General features: G+C 40.8%; 2 protein-coding genes across 2 annotated transcripts in view; one reads left to right on the top strand and one right to left on the bottom strand.

Moving 5' to 3' along the window:
- The window catches only part of REXO2 (RNA exonuclease 2), a 261,646-nt gene that overhangs the window by 69,689 nt on the left and 176,832 nt on the right, over positions 1–15,125 (bottom strand). The gene's annotated exons all lie outside the window — the stretch shown is intronic.
- CLMP (CXADR like membrane protein) overlaps positions 1–15,125 on the top strand; it is a 50,393-nt gene that overhangs the window by 5,449 nt on the left and 29,819 nt on the right. The gene's annotated exons all lie outside the window — the stretch shown is intronic.

Below are 15,125 nucleotides of genomic sequence, written 5' to 3'. Positions count from 1 at the left end.
AAGAGGTCTATAGAATATTTGGAGTTAAGGGGTTAGGGCAACCTGTTGCCCTCCAGATGGTTCAGATTCCAACTCCCACAATCCCTGACCTTTGCCTGTGCTGGCTGGGGCTGATGGAAGCTGTAGTCTGACATAATCTGGAGGGCACCAGGAAATAAGTTGCACTGAACTCAGTGGGACTTGCTTTTAAGTAGATGATTTTTTTTACAGTCAGGCCGTAAGCCACATTAGGGGTGGGTGTGGGTGAAGAATAACATTAAGTCTGTAAATGTGGTGTATATATCACCCTTTAAAAGTATCCATCTGACCTTTAAGGTTGCATAATAGAATTGTTTTCTGAAGAATCCTAGGTTTAAATGTTTGTGTTGCTCAGCGGCCTTGAATAAAATTTATTTATTTATTTATTTATTTATTACATTTTTATACCGCCCAATAGCCGAAGCTCTCTGGGCGGTTCACAAAAATTAAAACCACAATAAAACAACCAACAGGTTAAAAGCACAATTTCAAAATACAGTATAAAAAGCACAACTAGGATAAAACCACACAGCAAAATTGATATAAGATTAAAATACAGAGTTAAAACAGTAAAATTTAAATTTAAGTTAAAATTAAGTGTTAAAATATTGAGAGAATAAAAAGGTCTTCAGCTGGCGACGAAAGCAGTACAGTGTAGGCGCCAGGCGGACCTCTCTGGGTCCTTTCTTACGTTTACTACTACAGCTTTTAAAAACTTTATCATGCAGACCTGTTGTTATCGAAAAGAATCACAGATCAACCATACCAAGGGCCATTTCATACAACCGTTAATGATGACGATGATGATGAATTTAACCCATTTTTAAACTGAAGTCCTCAAAGCAGCTTGTAAAATTGACACAAGCTGATGTCATCTTCAGATTCTTCTAGGTTGAATGAGTCTTATGAATGCTCCAACATATATCTAAATCTGAGCATAAAAAAAACCCTGGAGCTGTAACGTCTGAATTTATTTATTTATTGGATTTTATACCCTGCTCTTCTGCCCACCAGAATTCCCAGAGTGGCAGCCACTCTGGGAATTCTGGTGGACAGAAGAGCAAGGTATAATTAAAATTCATATAATGGTATATTAAAAACAAACAAAGGCTCATTGGTTATATTTGATGTATCAGATATCCTGGCCCATTTCATGAATTTGCACGACTTATTCCAGTCAGAGAAGTGTTGTTTTTTTCCTGGTTGCAGAACTTGGAACTTTAGTGCAGAATTACACACACACACACACACACACACACACACACACACACACACACACACACTGCATTTTGTCTATTTCTAATATCCTGTTGATCTGGTGATGTATGAAACAAGCAAAAGCATTTTGCTTTAGTTGCTGGCATTTTCTTCTGCGTCCAATTCTTTACACTGCTGATGAATTAAGGTTTGCTCTACAGCCAACAGTATAATGCTTGTAGCCACTTGACCACAGGGATGTAGTATTATTAGATCTCGTAGCAAGGTCAGATAAGATGGAAATTTTAGATGGAGACTTGGGGGGAAAGAAGCCTAGGCCCTAGAGGCAGTGGTCAGAATTTCTTTGCCCTCAGTGCTGAAGCTGTTAAGCAATGCTCCTCCAGGATCTATCTTACACATGACATTTCAAACAAAGGTGTTGATTGGATTAAATATAGTTTAAGATTTTCTAGCACTTGCTAGTCTCTATCATCATCAATGGCAGTTAGATGATTATGTATTCCAGATAGATGGCAGAGGCAGGGAGACAACCTCTATAACAAAATATGGCATTCCAGGCTTCTGGGATGGTCCATTCATCCCCACAGTTTGTGGGGAGGAGGGGTGTTTGCTAAGTCTGGGGAAAATCACAAGCACACCCCATTTAAACAGTGGTTTTGGAATGCCAATTCAAAAGGACAAGATTAGCAGCAGCGATATTTAGAGCGAGAGTGAGAGAGACTCCAAAAGGAAGAACATTCATTCTTGAGGCAAAGCATTACACAATAGAATCTCAGGAGACCTAAAGCAAAAGCTGATTCAACAAATGTTTCCCTCCCACACTTGCTTGTATGTCCCATCACTATAAATCAAGTGAATGTGCTACAGTGCTAAATGAGTCTCTTGCACTTTTCATGGTGCACATTCCTAAATGATTCGTTCCAGACTAAAAAGTGTTCTTGCTGCCATTTGTGAAAGTGTCATAGAATCATAGAAGAGTAGAGTTGGAAGGGGCCTCTAAAGCGATCGAGTCCAACCTCCTGCTCAATGATCCACCTTGACTCATCCCTGAAAGATGGCTGCCCAGCTACCACTTGAAGGCCTCTAGTGTTGGAGAGACCACCACTTCCCTGGGTAATTGGTTCCATTGTTGTACTGTGCTAACAGTCAGGAAGTCCCTAACCTTCTCTTTATTCTTGGGGCATGTAAACTGGTAATCTGCTCTCCCTTCCTCTGAGTCCCAGGTATGGCTTAGGCATGTATACCCCTGATTCTAACTGGGCCATCAGATAAAGCATCAATTGAGAAACGAAACCTGGATTGCCTTTCCTGGCTGCTCCGTACCCTTAGGACAAACATCAGGAGAGGAGGGTGGTCCTCTTCCATTCTGTGCATATTTATGAGACATCACTGACTGCTTCGTAGAGCTCAGTCTGCTGAGGATATTTTTTAAAAGAGACTTGATGAAATTTTAAAGGCCATGGAAATGTTTAATATAGAACTGAATTCTCCATCGGAGCAAGGATGCAGAGGAATAAACAGCACAAAAGAATATCTGTTATATCAAAGAGTGCCTTAAAAATCAAGCAGAAACATATATAGTCAAGCACTCCTTCCACCCCACTCTACCCACAATACAAATTAAAATAAATAAATAAATCACAGGGTTTTCAACCTTGAAGGCAAATCACTTTGTGACTTCATTGTTTAAATTTAGGTTTTGTTTTGGGGAGGGGGGATCGTTAGACTTCAAGCAAAAGCCTCAGAGCCCAGGGACTGTCACTTTGGATTACTTCCAGTGCCACTTCCAATTATTTCCAATCACCATTCCAGAGACAGGAGGGAAATGGAGCCAGATTCTCCAGCATCAGGCTTTCCCCCCCATGAACAAAAGGACCATTTACCAAAGTGCTGCCAAGAATTATTGGGGATAGATTCTTTATTACAGAATGTACCTGGGATAACCAAGAACAAACTCAGAGCGTCATCACAAAGGGGAAAATCATGACTGCTTATCGTCACTTCTCCGCCTGTGCGTTTGTCCCTCATTACTTCCTCTTTTGAAAGAGGAAGTAAGCAACCTGCACGTGGCCCATTCAGTGGGCCATTTTGATCCCACTGCTTCTCCTGCACCCAGCAGGACTTACTGGGGTGGTTTTTTGTGGTTTGAAGAAGGCTAGAAGAAGCGGGAGGCAGATGACATCGTGAGAGAGACCTGCAAAAATCTGTGAGTGCCCAGTAACGAGTGTGCAATAAAACACTCAGCTGATGGAGCTCCTAGCCAAAAAAGATGAAACTTAATAGGCAGACTGATCACAGTGTAGGATTTGACATCTGTTGTATGAAATAATAAGCACTCAAAGTGAAGTCTGATCAATGCTGCAGATTTGAATTCCTTTAACTCTGGAGAGTTTTGCTCACCAAGGGATCGTCAGTCTTCCCTGTTCCTTTACATCTTGCTTCATCAGTTGTAAAATAATCAAAACTTCTGTAATACAAGATATTAGCAATAGGTTGAAGCTCAATGTGGTTCATTAAAAAGTTACAACTTACAGCTAGTAAGTTAGAGCCAACTTATATGCTAAAACTGGCTTCTTGTTTGTGGTTTTTAACCGTTCACACTCAGGGCTGGGCAAAGCTCATAATAGGCCCGGGTCAGATGGGAAATGTAGGCCCCATTTCAAACTGCTCATTAAGTATTTTTAATCAGTTCTCAATACATATGAACTAGAACAATTTATAAAAAAGGTAATGGCAAGCACTTTTATTCAAGATGTATGTAAGACATCACTTCTTCACATTCAGAAATGCTTTACATGCTTTTCTTTGGGCAAATTCATCATCAACAACAGAAAAATCAAGCAACTTTGCCTTGTCAATGTTAATGTTCAAACTGTTAATCCATTCAAACGTTCTTGCACCATTGCAGACTGAAAGTATGACTTGATTCGTTTTAGGACACTGAAGCTACTTTGTAACAAATCTTTACCAAAGGGTCCCCCTTTGCCTCTACCAGGGGGACTTGGAGTAGGTCCCCTCAAAATTGTAGGCCCATGCCAACTGGCCCCACTGCCCACCCCCCTCTGCCCATCCCTATTCATACTGTGTGAGCACTGTGAACTCATCTCATACTTCAAGCAGCAACATAACTTATTGTTCCATTGTTTGCTGTGACATTGCCGTGGCTTTCATCTGTGACTGCATATAGGTTTTGGGGTGTTCTCTAGGAGCCCCATTGGTTGTGTCAGTTACACAGTTCAAAGTGGTGGCACAAAACGTCAGCTGAGATTTTGAGGAAATAACAGACTTCAGAGTTCATAGCACTCCTACAACATATGGTAACAAAACACATATGTTTCCAAATCCAAATGACACAATATCATTTGGATTCTTAAAGGCTTCAGATATCCTGTTATATAATGTGTGAACTGCTAAAATAGACAAATAAGCAGCCAATTTTAGTGTATAAGTGTCCCGAAAGCAGGGGCAGAGAGAAGGATTCGTGGACCACAAGCCATATTTCGGTGGAACATTGGCCAAGCCTGATGGTTGCTAGGATGCTTCAAAGACCTTCTGTTGGCCCAGCTAGGAAGGCACTTTTTACATTCTTAACTAGGGTACATATTCAGGATCACGTAACACAGATTAATCATGCCTTAAATCAGGGGTGCAGAGGGTCAAATTGCAAACTTGGATGGGTAATGGGGGGCACATTCCAGAGGTGGGTGGGACATAAGTTGAAGGTGTGTGGTGTCAGTGGGGGCAGGGCCTAATTAAAAGGCTCGTTATGGAATTCTGAGTGCCTCCTCAGGATCTCTTAAAGTACAGGACTCTTAAATTAAATTAAGTCACACTGGTTGACTATGGGGGAGAAGGGGTTCCGAAAAAAACCAAAAAGTAAATGCTGAAGTCAGCCGGCTTTTCCTTAGATGATCCATATTCCAACAGAATTTGTAACAAAAGACAATGCTGTGTCAATTTACAGACTAACTGGCTTTATTGTAGTATGATCTTTTGCAGGCAAGAGCTGACTTCATCAGAGGCACTCTGACATCCACATCAAAAATATTTAACAGAAGGCTAGTGCATTGCTTGCTTTGTAGTAGTTTTCTGTGGCTCCAAAACGTATTACCACTTCAACAGCAACCAACTCAATGAACAGGAATTCACAGTTTCTGCTTGCCCAGTTTCATTGATTTTAATCTTTTCAGACATAAAAGAACAATAACCCAGGCTTGGCTCCTGACACTCTTAGGTGCTGCATCAGGCAGAGTCTGGAGCAAGCTGAAACCTGCCAGGAGAGCCGGAGACAAGCATTAGCTCATGATGAACTGGGAAACTTAAGCTGAAGGAATAAAGCCAGAATTCTACCTGTTTATCACACCACTTCTGATACCCTATGCAGGTGCTGTTATTCGCTTCTATAAAGCATCAAACTAATAAAAATGAGTGAGAAGGTGCAGCTTCAATATTTTAGCCTGATTCTGCACCCTACTGCACTTGAACAACATTCACACATGGCACAAACAGCTTGAGAGACATACAACTATGTTTTCCTTAGTCCACTATGTGAAAACAACCCTTGTGGTATGGCAAAATTAGTGCACCCAGGCTGCAGACTGAAGAGTGGTTGATAGGCTGAGTAAAGTTTAAGCCAAAAGTTGAAAAGGGCCCTTTAGGAACCACTATATCCACATGCTTTTGCCTCCTGTGAACACGTAAAGCTATGCTAAACTACAACGTACGTTATTCTTAAGCTTTGCTCTGACTAGCACTGGTAGCCTAATTAGGGGGGCAGACAGGAAAAGAGAAATGGATTTTGAAAACACACACACGCACATTTGTCAGTCTTCCACTGTAGGAGTTAAAGACTTTGTCTAGCAAAATGGACTCAACCAGAGAGAAGCATCCCTAGGAGATATTAGATTGTTGGAGTCAACTTTTAAAAGTAAGAGACATGGTACAGCTACATCCACATTTGTCTTGTGGAAGCAGGGTCATGCGTCAGCTGATTGCCTGAGGCATGGAGTGCTCACATCAGCCCCTAAAGGCACTACCAAAAGCAACCAAAGAAGGAACATTTTAGCCTATGATATATCACCTCTGAGCCTTGTTAATGCAATATGGAAAGTAGATACAGCAAGAGCCCCCTTTTTAAATTAAATGTACATTTTGTTCAGTGTAACTCTTTAATTAGATGTAAAACATGCAGGAAATTCACCTATCGATCAGTTGTAAAACCTTAAGAACTCAATTCAAGTTCAACTTAACTCAATATCGATCATTTCTTCGATTGAACACACCCATGGTCTGAGCAAAATGGGAATAATCTTCAGCATGCCAAAGCACCGTTTTCCCATCACTGACCTGAATTTCGTTGAAGCTTAGGATAGCAAAAGTCTTCCCAGGGCATTGCTGACAACGAAGAGAGTCCCGTGACACCTTAAGAACGAACATATTTATTGTGGCATAGGTTTTGGGGGACCTGAGAACCCATTGTTATTAAAGCTCCTTCTTAACTAGAGTTGCAATGTTTACAGCGAATTCAAAAGGGGATTGAAGTTCCAGGAGTATCAAGTGGAAACCATGACAAGAAAGATGGTGCTGAAAATTCTAGTCATTGCAGAAACACAGTGACCTGGTATGCGAAAGTTTGAGGACTCCAAGGTCACTTGCTTTGAAGCTAATGATCCTGTGATGCACATTAATACTACCACTAATTACTTGGGCTCATTCTCCAATTTAGCAATGCCCTGGGCATGCTGCTGCCATCCTAGGCTAGTGAGTGCGTATCCATTAGCAAGTGAACCTACTGAAAGAAACAGGGTGCATCAATTCCTAGCTGCAGGTTTTCCCTGTTATGTTACTGAGGCTTTTAACCATTTTATAGAGGACAAGGATTTAAAGAACAAATCCTAGATTAGTAGGGACTATAACATTATTAGAAGGAACAATTGTCAGAAGATCTGTGCACTGCTAGTTCACAAAACAGAGACGAAAAGGGCTACTAGCATACATGTATTTTGAAAGTCATTTCAAAAAGAAATTGTTCCCAGACGCACAAGTATCATGAACCACAAAACTGCCGTCATGTCAAAATCAAAGTGAGAAGAGAACCCAGTTCACATGGTCCACTCATCTCTAAACCATGGTATTATACCCTGCAGAAAATGAGGTTCCACATTCCCATTTCAACCTTGAAAGGAGGTGGAAGTGTCTTGCAGGCCAATGTGCCTAATAGTCAGCAGGGAGAGGTGCCACAACCTGAGAAATTAATATCACTTATTCTAGTTGCTGTGAACTTGGAAGCATTGGAGGATTTGACTCAGCACTGCAAAAGTGTCCCTGGTTATTTTGTATTTGTAGGCTTTCCAAAGCTAACCCACTTCTAATTTATTCATTCTTCCATTTTCCTCCACGCCCCCATGCCCCCGATATTCACATCTGCAAGATTATTAAAGCTTTTTTTTTCTTCAACTGAATTAAGTTAACTGAAGCTGCATTAACAGTCTCTTTTCTGTCTCTGGATAAGCCTCCCATGCCATGGAAAAGCTCTGATAGGAGACAAACATAAGAGAAAGAGGGTTGATAACATTCATGCATGAGGAAGGATTTATTTAACTGGCCTGTTAAATAAATTACTTGAAATGCCAATATTGTCTGTCTTCTCTAATGGTGAGGCACTAAGAGATGCAACTGTTCCCAAAGCTATTCAACTTGTCTATAAAAGGAACAAGAGCTTTCTTTATGATGAAATATTGCAACAATAACCTCCTCCTACACTGCAGATCCAAACTAAAACTGATGACAATAGTTTGGAGGTTTTTAACTCCGAGAGTTGAAGGTTGCTGTCCTAGTTGCATTGTGGTCCATGATGTGAGCACACACAGTTTATTCTCTTGTCTGATCACATTTTTGTTTTGTTTTTAATCATTCAGTAAACCAACCACATGTGAAGAAATAACCACATAGATTAGCATCTATCCCTTATTCATTGTTTCTATGAGCTTTTCTACATGAGGCCGTTAATCAGCTGTTAATCCTCTGTATCTACTTTCGGTTTTGCGGCAGAATTGAGATCCAAGCACTACATGAGGAGTGTTTCCTTTCCTGCTTTTCTGCTACACAATCTCTAGGTGGCACTGTGGTAAAGCACAATAGTACAAATACACAAGCAGAAATCACACTTTTTTTTGCTTTCATAATTAAACGTCACATTTTCCTTGCTCTAAGAAAATTCGCTGAAAGTGCTGATTAGACACAGAAGTAAAATTGAAGGGTCACAATGTCATCCAAGACCCATAAACAACGATAACTGCCTCCTCTAGAAAAGCTCCTTCTCATTCGTAGCTTGGTTTCCTTTCTGTATCCAACTAGTCAACCAAGGCCGTTTCTCTCTAATGTCAGACAGAGTTTCTTTTTGTTGCTTGGTTAGTAAATTTTTACTTTAGATCTGGGTGCTGGTGGGAGGCACTGTGAAGGGTTACTGGAAAAGGAAATCCGAGGAGGAGGAGGAGTTGGTCAGAAGGAGAATTGTGCAGCCCAGGACAACTGGCTAACAAGAAGGAGATCTGGACTCCCTCCAGCACCAGTAGCTCCATGCTGATGGTGCGGCAGGTGAAAACAACCAATCACAATGGAAAACGTAATGTAGGGACACATGACATCATGATGCATAGCATGATGCTATACTATAGTTCCCAAGGTGCACAACAATTTGTATATATACAATGTGTTGTCAAAATAAAGGAGACGTCTAGTCTGAGATTCAGCCTTGTGTGGCGCAGAGTGGTAAGCGGCAGTTACTGCAGCCGAAACTCTCCCCATGGCCTGAGTTCCAGCCCAGCAGAAACTGGTTCTCAGGCAGCCGGCTCAGGTCGACTCAGCCTTCCATCCTTCCGAGGTCGGTAAAATGAGCACCCAATTAGCTGGGGGAAAGGTAACTGTGACTGGGGAAGGCAATGGCAAACCACCCCGCTACAAAGTCTGCCAAGAAAACATCAGTGAAAGCAGGCGTCCCTCTAGGAGTTAGTAATGACTCAAATGCTTATACGAGAGGTTCCTTTCCTTTCCTTAGTCTGAGATTAGAGCAAGGAATTCGTAACTTGATGAGGAAATTACAATTTCTGTTGGTGGTAAGAAATAAATTTTATTATTATTTATTATTATGTTTGCCCATACATATGCCCTTGACAGTTGCAGTGATACTGGGGCTACTCATGCAACATGCTAACACATGCTCAGTGGTTGAGTGTGGGTTGTTGTTGAACCATGGATTGTTTGTTGAACCATGGGTTAACGTGTTGCCTGACCCAGGAACATTTTTCTGCAGGGTGTCTTGCTAACCACCCTGAACTATGGGTTCTCAAGGTGGCTTGTTCAAGAAAAATAACATGTGGAAAATGTCTAGGGTTCAGACAACAAATTAAACAATAGTTCAACAAGCAGCCCACTAATCAACAAAATGTTGTGTGAACCTAGTCACTGTCAGTTAAGTTTCAAATTTGTTTCAAATACTTTTGCCTTCATTTTTTAAAATAATTTCTATTTATAACAGTATTTATAGGCACCATCTTCATCTAGGAAATCCAGTTAGAAAAGAATGTTCAGCCTAATTTCTTTTGTACAATGCACCACCTGCAAGGGTCTCGATGACTTTGGCTATGCTGCTCCATAATCTCTGTAGATCAGCTAGGGCAAGGGTAATATTAATTGTGCAATATAACAAGATTACACTTCCTGGCACTAACCAGGGCTACTAATTTACATCTGCAGCTAAATTATCTCCTCGAATTAACACATTTTATGCATGTGGGCTTTGAAGTGAAAAAACTATTAACATTTAGCACAGCTCAACCTCCTTATCTGTGTCATTTACAGAGGGTTTCAGGCCACATGTGCTTATTTTTCAGAAGTTCCTAAATCTTTGCTTATTATAAGGTATAAAAAGTAACTACAAGAAATTATCTTAACATGCACTGCATTTGGGGGGGGTGAGTTTCAACTTAATTTTGAATACATCCAGGAGGAGTCTTTGAAATTTGCTGTAATCCCCCCCCCAAAAAACCCTGAAATAATGCCCCTGTAAGCCTTTATTCTTCATTTTCCTTATTTGTAAAATTTTCCATAGCAATGAATTTTACTTTCAAATATACTGAAGAAAAAACGCATATGCATAAGGGTTGATGATCAGAAGCCTTTTGATCAATAATTGGAATTCTCCCTCCTTAATGAGAGAAAAAAGGTCTTCCAAGGTGGCCAGGTTCAGAACTCAGCTGAACCTCAACAAACGAGGAATGTATATTAGCTGCATATTCTGCACGTTGAAGGGAGAATCCTCCTTGTTGCTTTAAATCACTCCCTGTTTTATTTTTCTGTGTCATCACTGTCAGCGCCTATAAGCTTCAACCAAAAGAGGCCATCCTGCCCTACCAACTTAGGGTGGGCGGAGGGAGTTGAAAGTGAGGAATCCCCTTCAGCAAGAATGTGGCAAGCAAATCATATGTTAAAATGAGGGAGGAAGAGATGGCTGCATTGGGAAACAATGTAGGGCCGTGATCACTGTTTTTGGACTAGTTCTAGCCAGTTACTCTTTCGCTCCCAGCCTAACCCAAGTCACAGAACTGTTGCAAAGAGAAAATGGGGTGGGCGAAGAGCCCAAACCACACTGAACTCCGTGGAAGACAGGTGGGAATTAAATGGAATAAACAAATATCAAAGTAAAATAAGGTTGTATCATGCTTCCAGCTCCAACTAAGAAGACAACCTGAGGATGCAATGTTTTGTTTCATGGTACCGGCCCCACGTTTCAGGGGCCATTGCTGCATAAATTCCACAAAATAATACGCCACATGTTGAACATAAAGCAGCTCAGGGATGTCCCTGTAGAAACCTGGAAATCTTAAGACTACCAAGACTCAGTCTTGATTTTAGTTGTGCCCTAAACTATTATTAGGGATTGACAAATTTATTTATTTAATTTATATACCGCCCCATAGCCGAAGTTCTCTGGGCAGTTTACAAAAGTTAAAACAGTGGACATTAAAAAAAAAGTATACAAAATTTAAAACCATCAAAAATATATAAAAACAACAGTATAAAACAGTATCCATTTTAAACAACAACAGTTCTGGGGTCCATTAAAAAACAAACAAACTTAGCATATGTTGTTAAATGCTGTTAAATGCCTGGGAGAAGAGAAAAGTCTTGACAACAATAACTAGTGCAGTAAACTTATCAATTGGTTTCTGACCGGTCATGTGTTATAACTCCAGTAATTTAGCAGGTAGTTTTATGCATGTATTATAAGCACTTGCTCTTGGAAATATCTGTGTTTGTGTGCACTGAGACACTACATGCCTAAAATGTAACGATCTTATCAGGATACTTCTGTCTTATCGGGATACTTCTGAATATATTATGAACATTTCTGTAGAGGATTGTCCAAGGAGTAACAGGGTATTTATTAAGACAATGTTCCATTAAATTTAGTTCCATTTAGATGCCATTAAAAATAAGAACTTCTTTAAGAATTAATTGTTCAATGAAAATAATACCTTTTTAAAATTTCATTTGAAAGTAGCAAAGTATCCTTAGCTAAATAACATCTTCATTTGCTTTTCTGGAGATATTTGTTCATCCTTCCTTTCCTAAAAGTCTGTTTCCAAATCCTTAAGAAACAGAATCCAGATGTTACAATCTGGGATAAAAATGTTGTTTTGAGTGAAATGTCTTGAACTGCAATAATACTAAAAAAAAAAGCCATTTTTAAAAATCTGGCAGTTTGCAGATTATAAGAAACTGAAAGTGTTTTGGCATTGGGTCAAGTGTATGGAGCAATGCAGAAATCTCTAAGACACGCGAGCCAACTTAAAACAACAAGGTTTACAGCAATAAGATCTCTTCTATCTACATCTTCTCTGTAAGACTTTTGATCCATTTAAAAACAACACCCAGGAAACAATGAATTTATGCAAGGGAGATTATTCTTTGCATTTAATCTAAATTGTTCTTAGGAGAATGGTTTCATCATCTAGGTATGACACATGTCATGAGGATTTTACTCGTAGGTACAAGTTACAAATGGGATCTGAACAGAACTCTCTAAGGCTATCTCACTTCTGTTCTCCCACCCACATTGCTTAACAAAGGAAAATGAAAAGAAATGTTAAAATGACAAGTATAACATGAAAAGTAGTTAGGCATTGCCAGGTATCCCATTTTCTGGAAATTCATACTCACTCCACAGAACATCACAATTTTAGAGTGTCCCCTATACTGAAATGTCTAGGCACTCTATAAAGTTTCATCCAAGCCACATTGGCTAGAATTAAGGCTAAAGGCCAGATCCAAAATTCACTGAAGGGACATTGGATATGAATCCCCCATTCTCATAATATAAATAGTGTGGCTGCCAATCACTTAAAGAACATTTAGCGGCTTAAACTTCTGCTTTTAGCCAATTAATTGGTTATGTGCTACCTCCAGTATCTGAGGCAGTAAGTCTGAGTGCATCAGCTGCTGGGGAACATGGGTAGGAGGGTGCTGTTGCACCACATCCTGCTTTGTTGGTCCCTGGTTGACAGCTGGATGGCCACTGTGTGAACAGAGTGCTGGATTAGATGGACCCTCGGTCTGATCCAGCATGGCTCTTCTTATGTTCTTATGTTAATTGTTTAAATAAGTTTACAAATGGCCAAGAACTTCAATACATGTACTGAGGTTTAATAAATGGTCACAGCAACCCACTGTCAAGGACTGGCTGGAACTGAGATACCAGAAAGACAAATGAAATAAGATGAGCCACGTAGGGCAGAAGGAGACTGTGGTGAGGGAAGACACGGCAGGCACAAAGCAAGACAACGTGAGGCAGGTACAAGTCTGTGTTGGTCGTACTCATTGGGATGAATTGCTCAGACCGCATGACTTGCCTGAAAGGGAGAATTTTGTATGGCCTGTTGCCTCTCCATTGGTTTGCAGCATTTAGGCTTTGGATCAACTGACAGCAATCAGACTCTTCTCCCATAGAGCTTACTCTGCCTGGCCGGTCAATGGTTCAGAGCAGTAGTGATGCAGGAGATAAAGTGCTGAAAGCTGGCTGCTCAGGGCCCCCGATTCAAAACCTGCCTTGGGTGTTTATTACTTGCTGTCAGGAATTGTAACACAAAAACAATTTCCCAGCTGTTTTGACAGATTTGAACCATCTTGTCTGTACACACAGATGGTCATCTACTACGCCGAATGTTCCTGGAGCAAGGGGCTACACCACTTCCTCTTCTGCCGTAAATAAATATAGCTGCCCTGCCATAATTGCATTGTCACTTCTACAATTCAAGAGCTATTAAAAAATTTGATTTTCTTAGTAATCAGAATTGTACTTGTTTGCTCAGAATACTCAATTTACACATCTTCAAATTGTTGGGCTTAGAATACACGGGGGAGCCAAGGACCATCTAACTCTCTCCAGTTTTCAGAAAGAAAAGGCCTTAACCATGCCAGCTCTTTTAACCTTTGGTCACAGATCCTCCTTGCTAAGCCTTTGTTCTGTGTTCCTCAAGTTCAAGAATGTTTTTACTTTGTATGTTCCAGCAGCTGTTTGTGTTCTTTTTCTTTTGCCATTCATATTACTAACATTTATTTACCTCCTACTTCCAAAGCCTCTTTCCAGAAAAGAATAGCAGCTAATACCTGGTTTAGCTGCAGAATGCCACTGGCAGATGTTTTGGGGTTTAGATTTGTAAGAACAGGGAGAGTTTAAAAAGTCCAGACTTGAACAAGGAGCATAATACTAAGGCACCTTGTTTTGGTTGCAAAATATTGAAAAAATGCTGCGCTCTCAGCAGTGAAAAAGAATCAAGAGAACTACAAGTTGTAAGCATGGTTCTTCAGAAGTAACTCCACTAATTTCAAAAGGTCTTACTCCCAGATTAGTAGGCATGGGATCATAACCCTGATCTTCCATGTACTTGGGCCTCCTATCTCCTAAAGCAGCCTTTCTCAACCTGGGGCGCTCCAGATGTGTTGGACTACAACTCCCAGAATGCCCCAGCCAGCTGGGGCATTCTGGGAGATGCAGTCCAACACATCTGGAGTGCCCCAGGTTGAGAAAGGCTGTCCTAAAGAGACCCAGCGCTAAATGAAACATCTTTTTTTTGGTTTTAAATGATTGTAGTTTTTTGTGTGTGTCAAACAAGTTACACATCGCTCTATGAGGGAGATGGAATGTGAGGAGCACACGGGCTATGTTTTGAGCTCACACGATTTGTGATCTCTAGGTTACAGTCTGACTGGCCGAGTTCTCCACTCTCCCTGGAGTACAGTGGATTTAACGGCCTCTTCCCGGCCGTCTCATAATGCAAAAATCCGTAAACAAGTGGAGTTTGGCGTGTGGCGTTTTGCTAGGGAGCCTTGTGCCTGAAGGGTGCCGGGGTTAGGGAAAGAGGTCCCTGCATTAAATCTCTGGCATGGATTTCTTTTCGGCTTGTTTAAATAACAGTGCTGTGCGTAGTTTAGCTTGAGGGGAAAGAATAGGAGCTGTTTGGGACCGGAGGTTTCTCTAGGCTATGGTAGCTGTCAGATGTATATACACAAGCTATATCAGAGCGAGACGCCTTATTCCTCTTGGCAGCTGCATATCTTTCACCTGATTACCATTTATAGTAAACGTTTTTTAATGAGCGCTGATGTGCCTGGGCCTGCGCTGATGCAAAAGCGAGATGGGAACTGCCCAGGATTGCAAAATGCTGGACAGGATTCTGATCTCTTGAAGAAGTACACACACTTTATAGAGTCATGGGGTTCCTCCTCTTACAGCTTACAGTTCTGAATGAGCCACGGATCCTGATAGCCTCCGACAGCTATGGCTGAGTTCATGATGTAATTTGCCCCCCTCTAGAAGGAGTCCAAGATCA

This window comes from Elgaria multicarinata, chromosome 12, assembly GCF_023053635.1.
Source record: "Elgaria multicarinata webbii isolate HBS135686 ecotype San Diego chromosome 12, rElgMul1.1.pri, whole genome shotgun sequence".
Lineage (NCBI taxonomy): Eukaryota > Metazoa > Chordata > Lepidosauria > Squamata > Anguidae > Elgaria > Elgaria multicarinata.
This window is presented reverse-complemented; position numbering and strand designations above follow the sequence as displayed.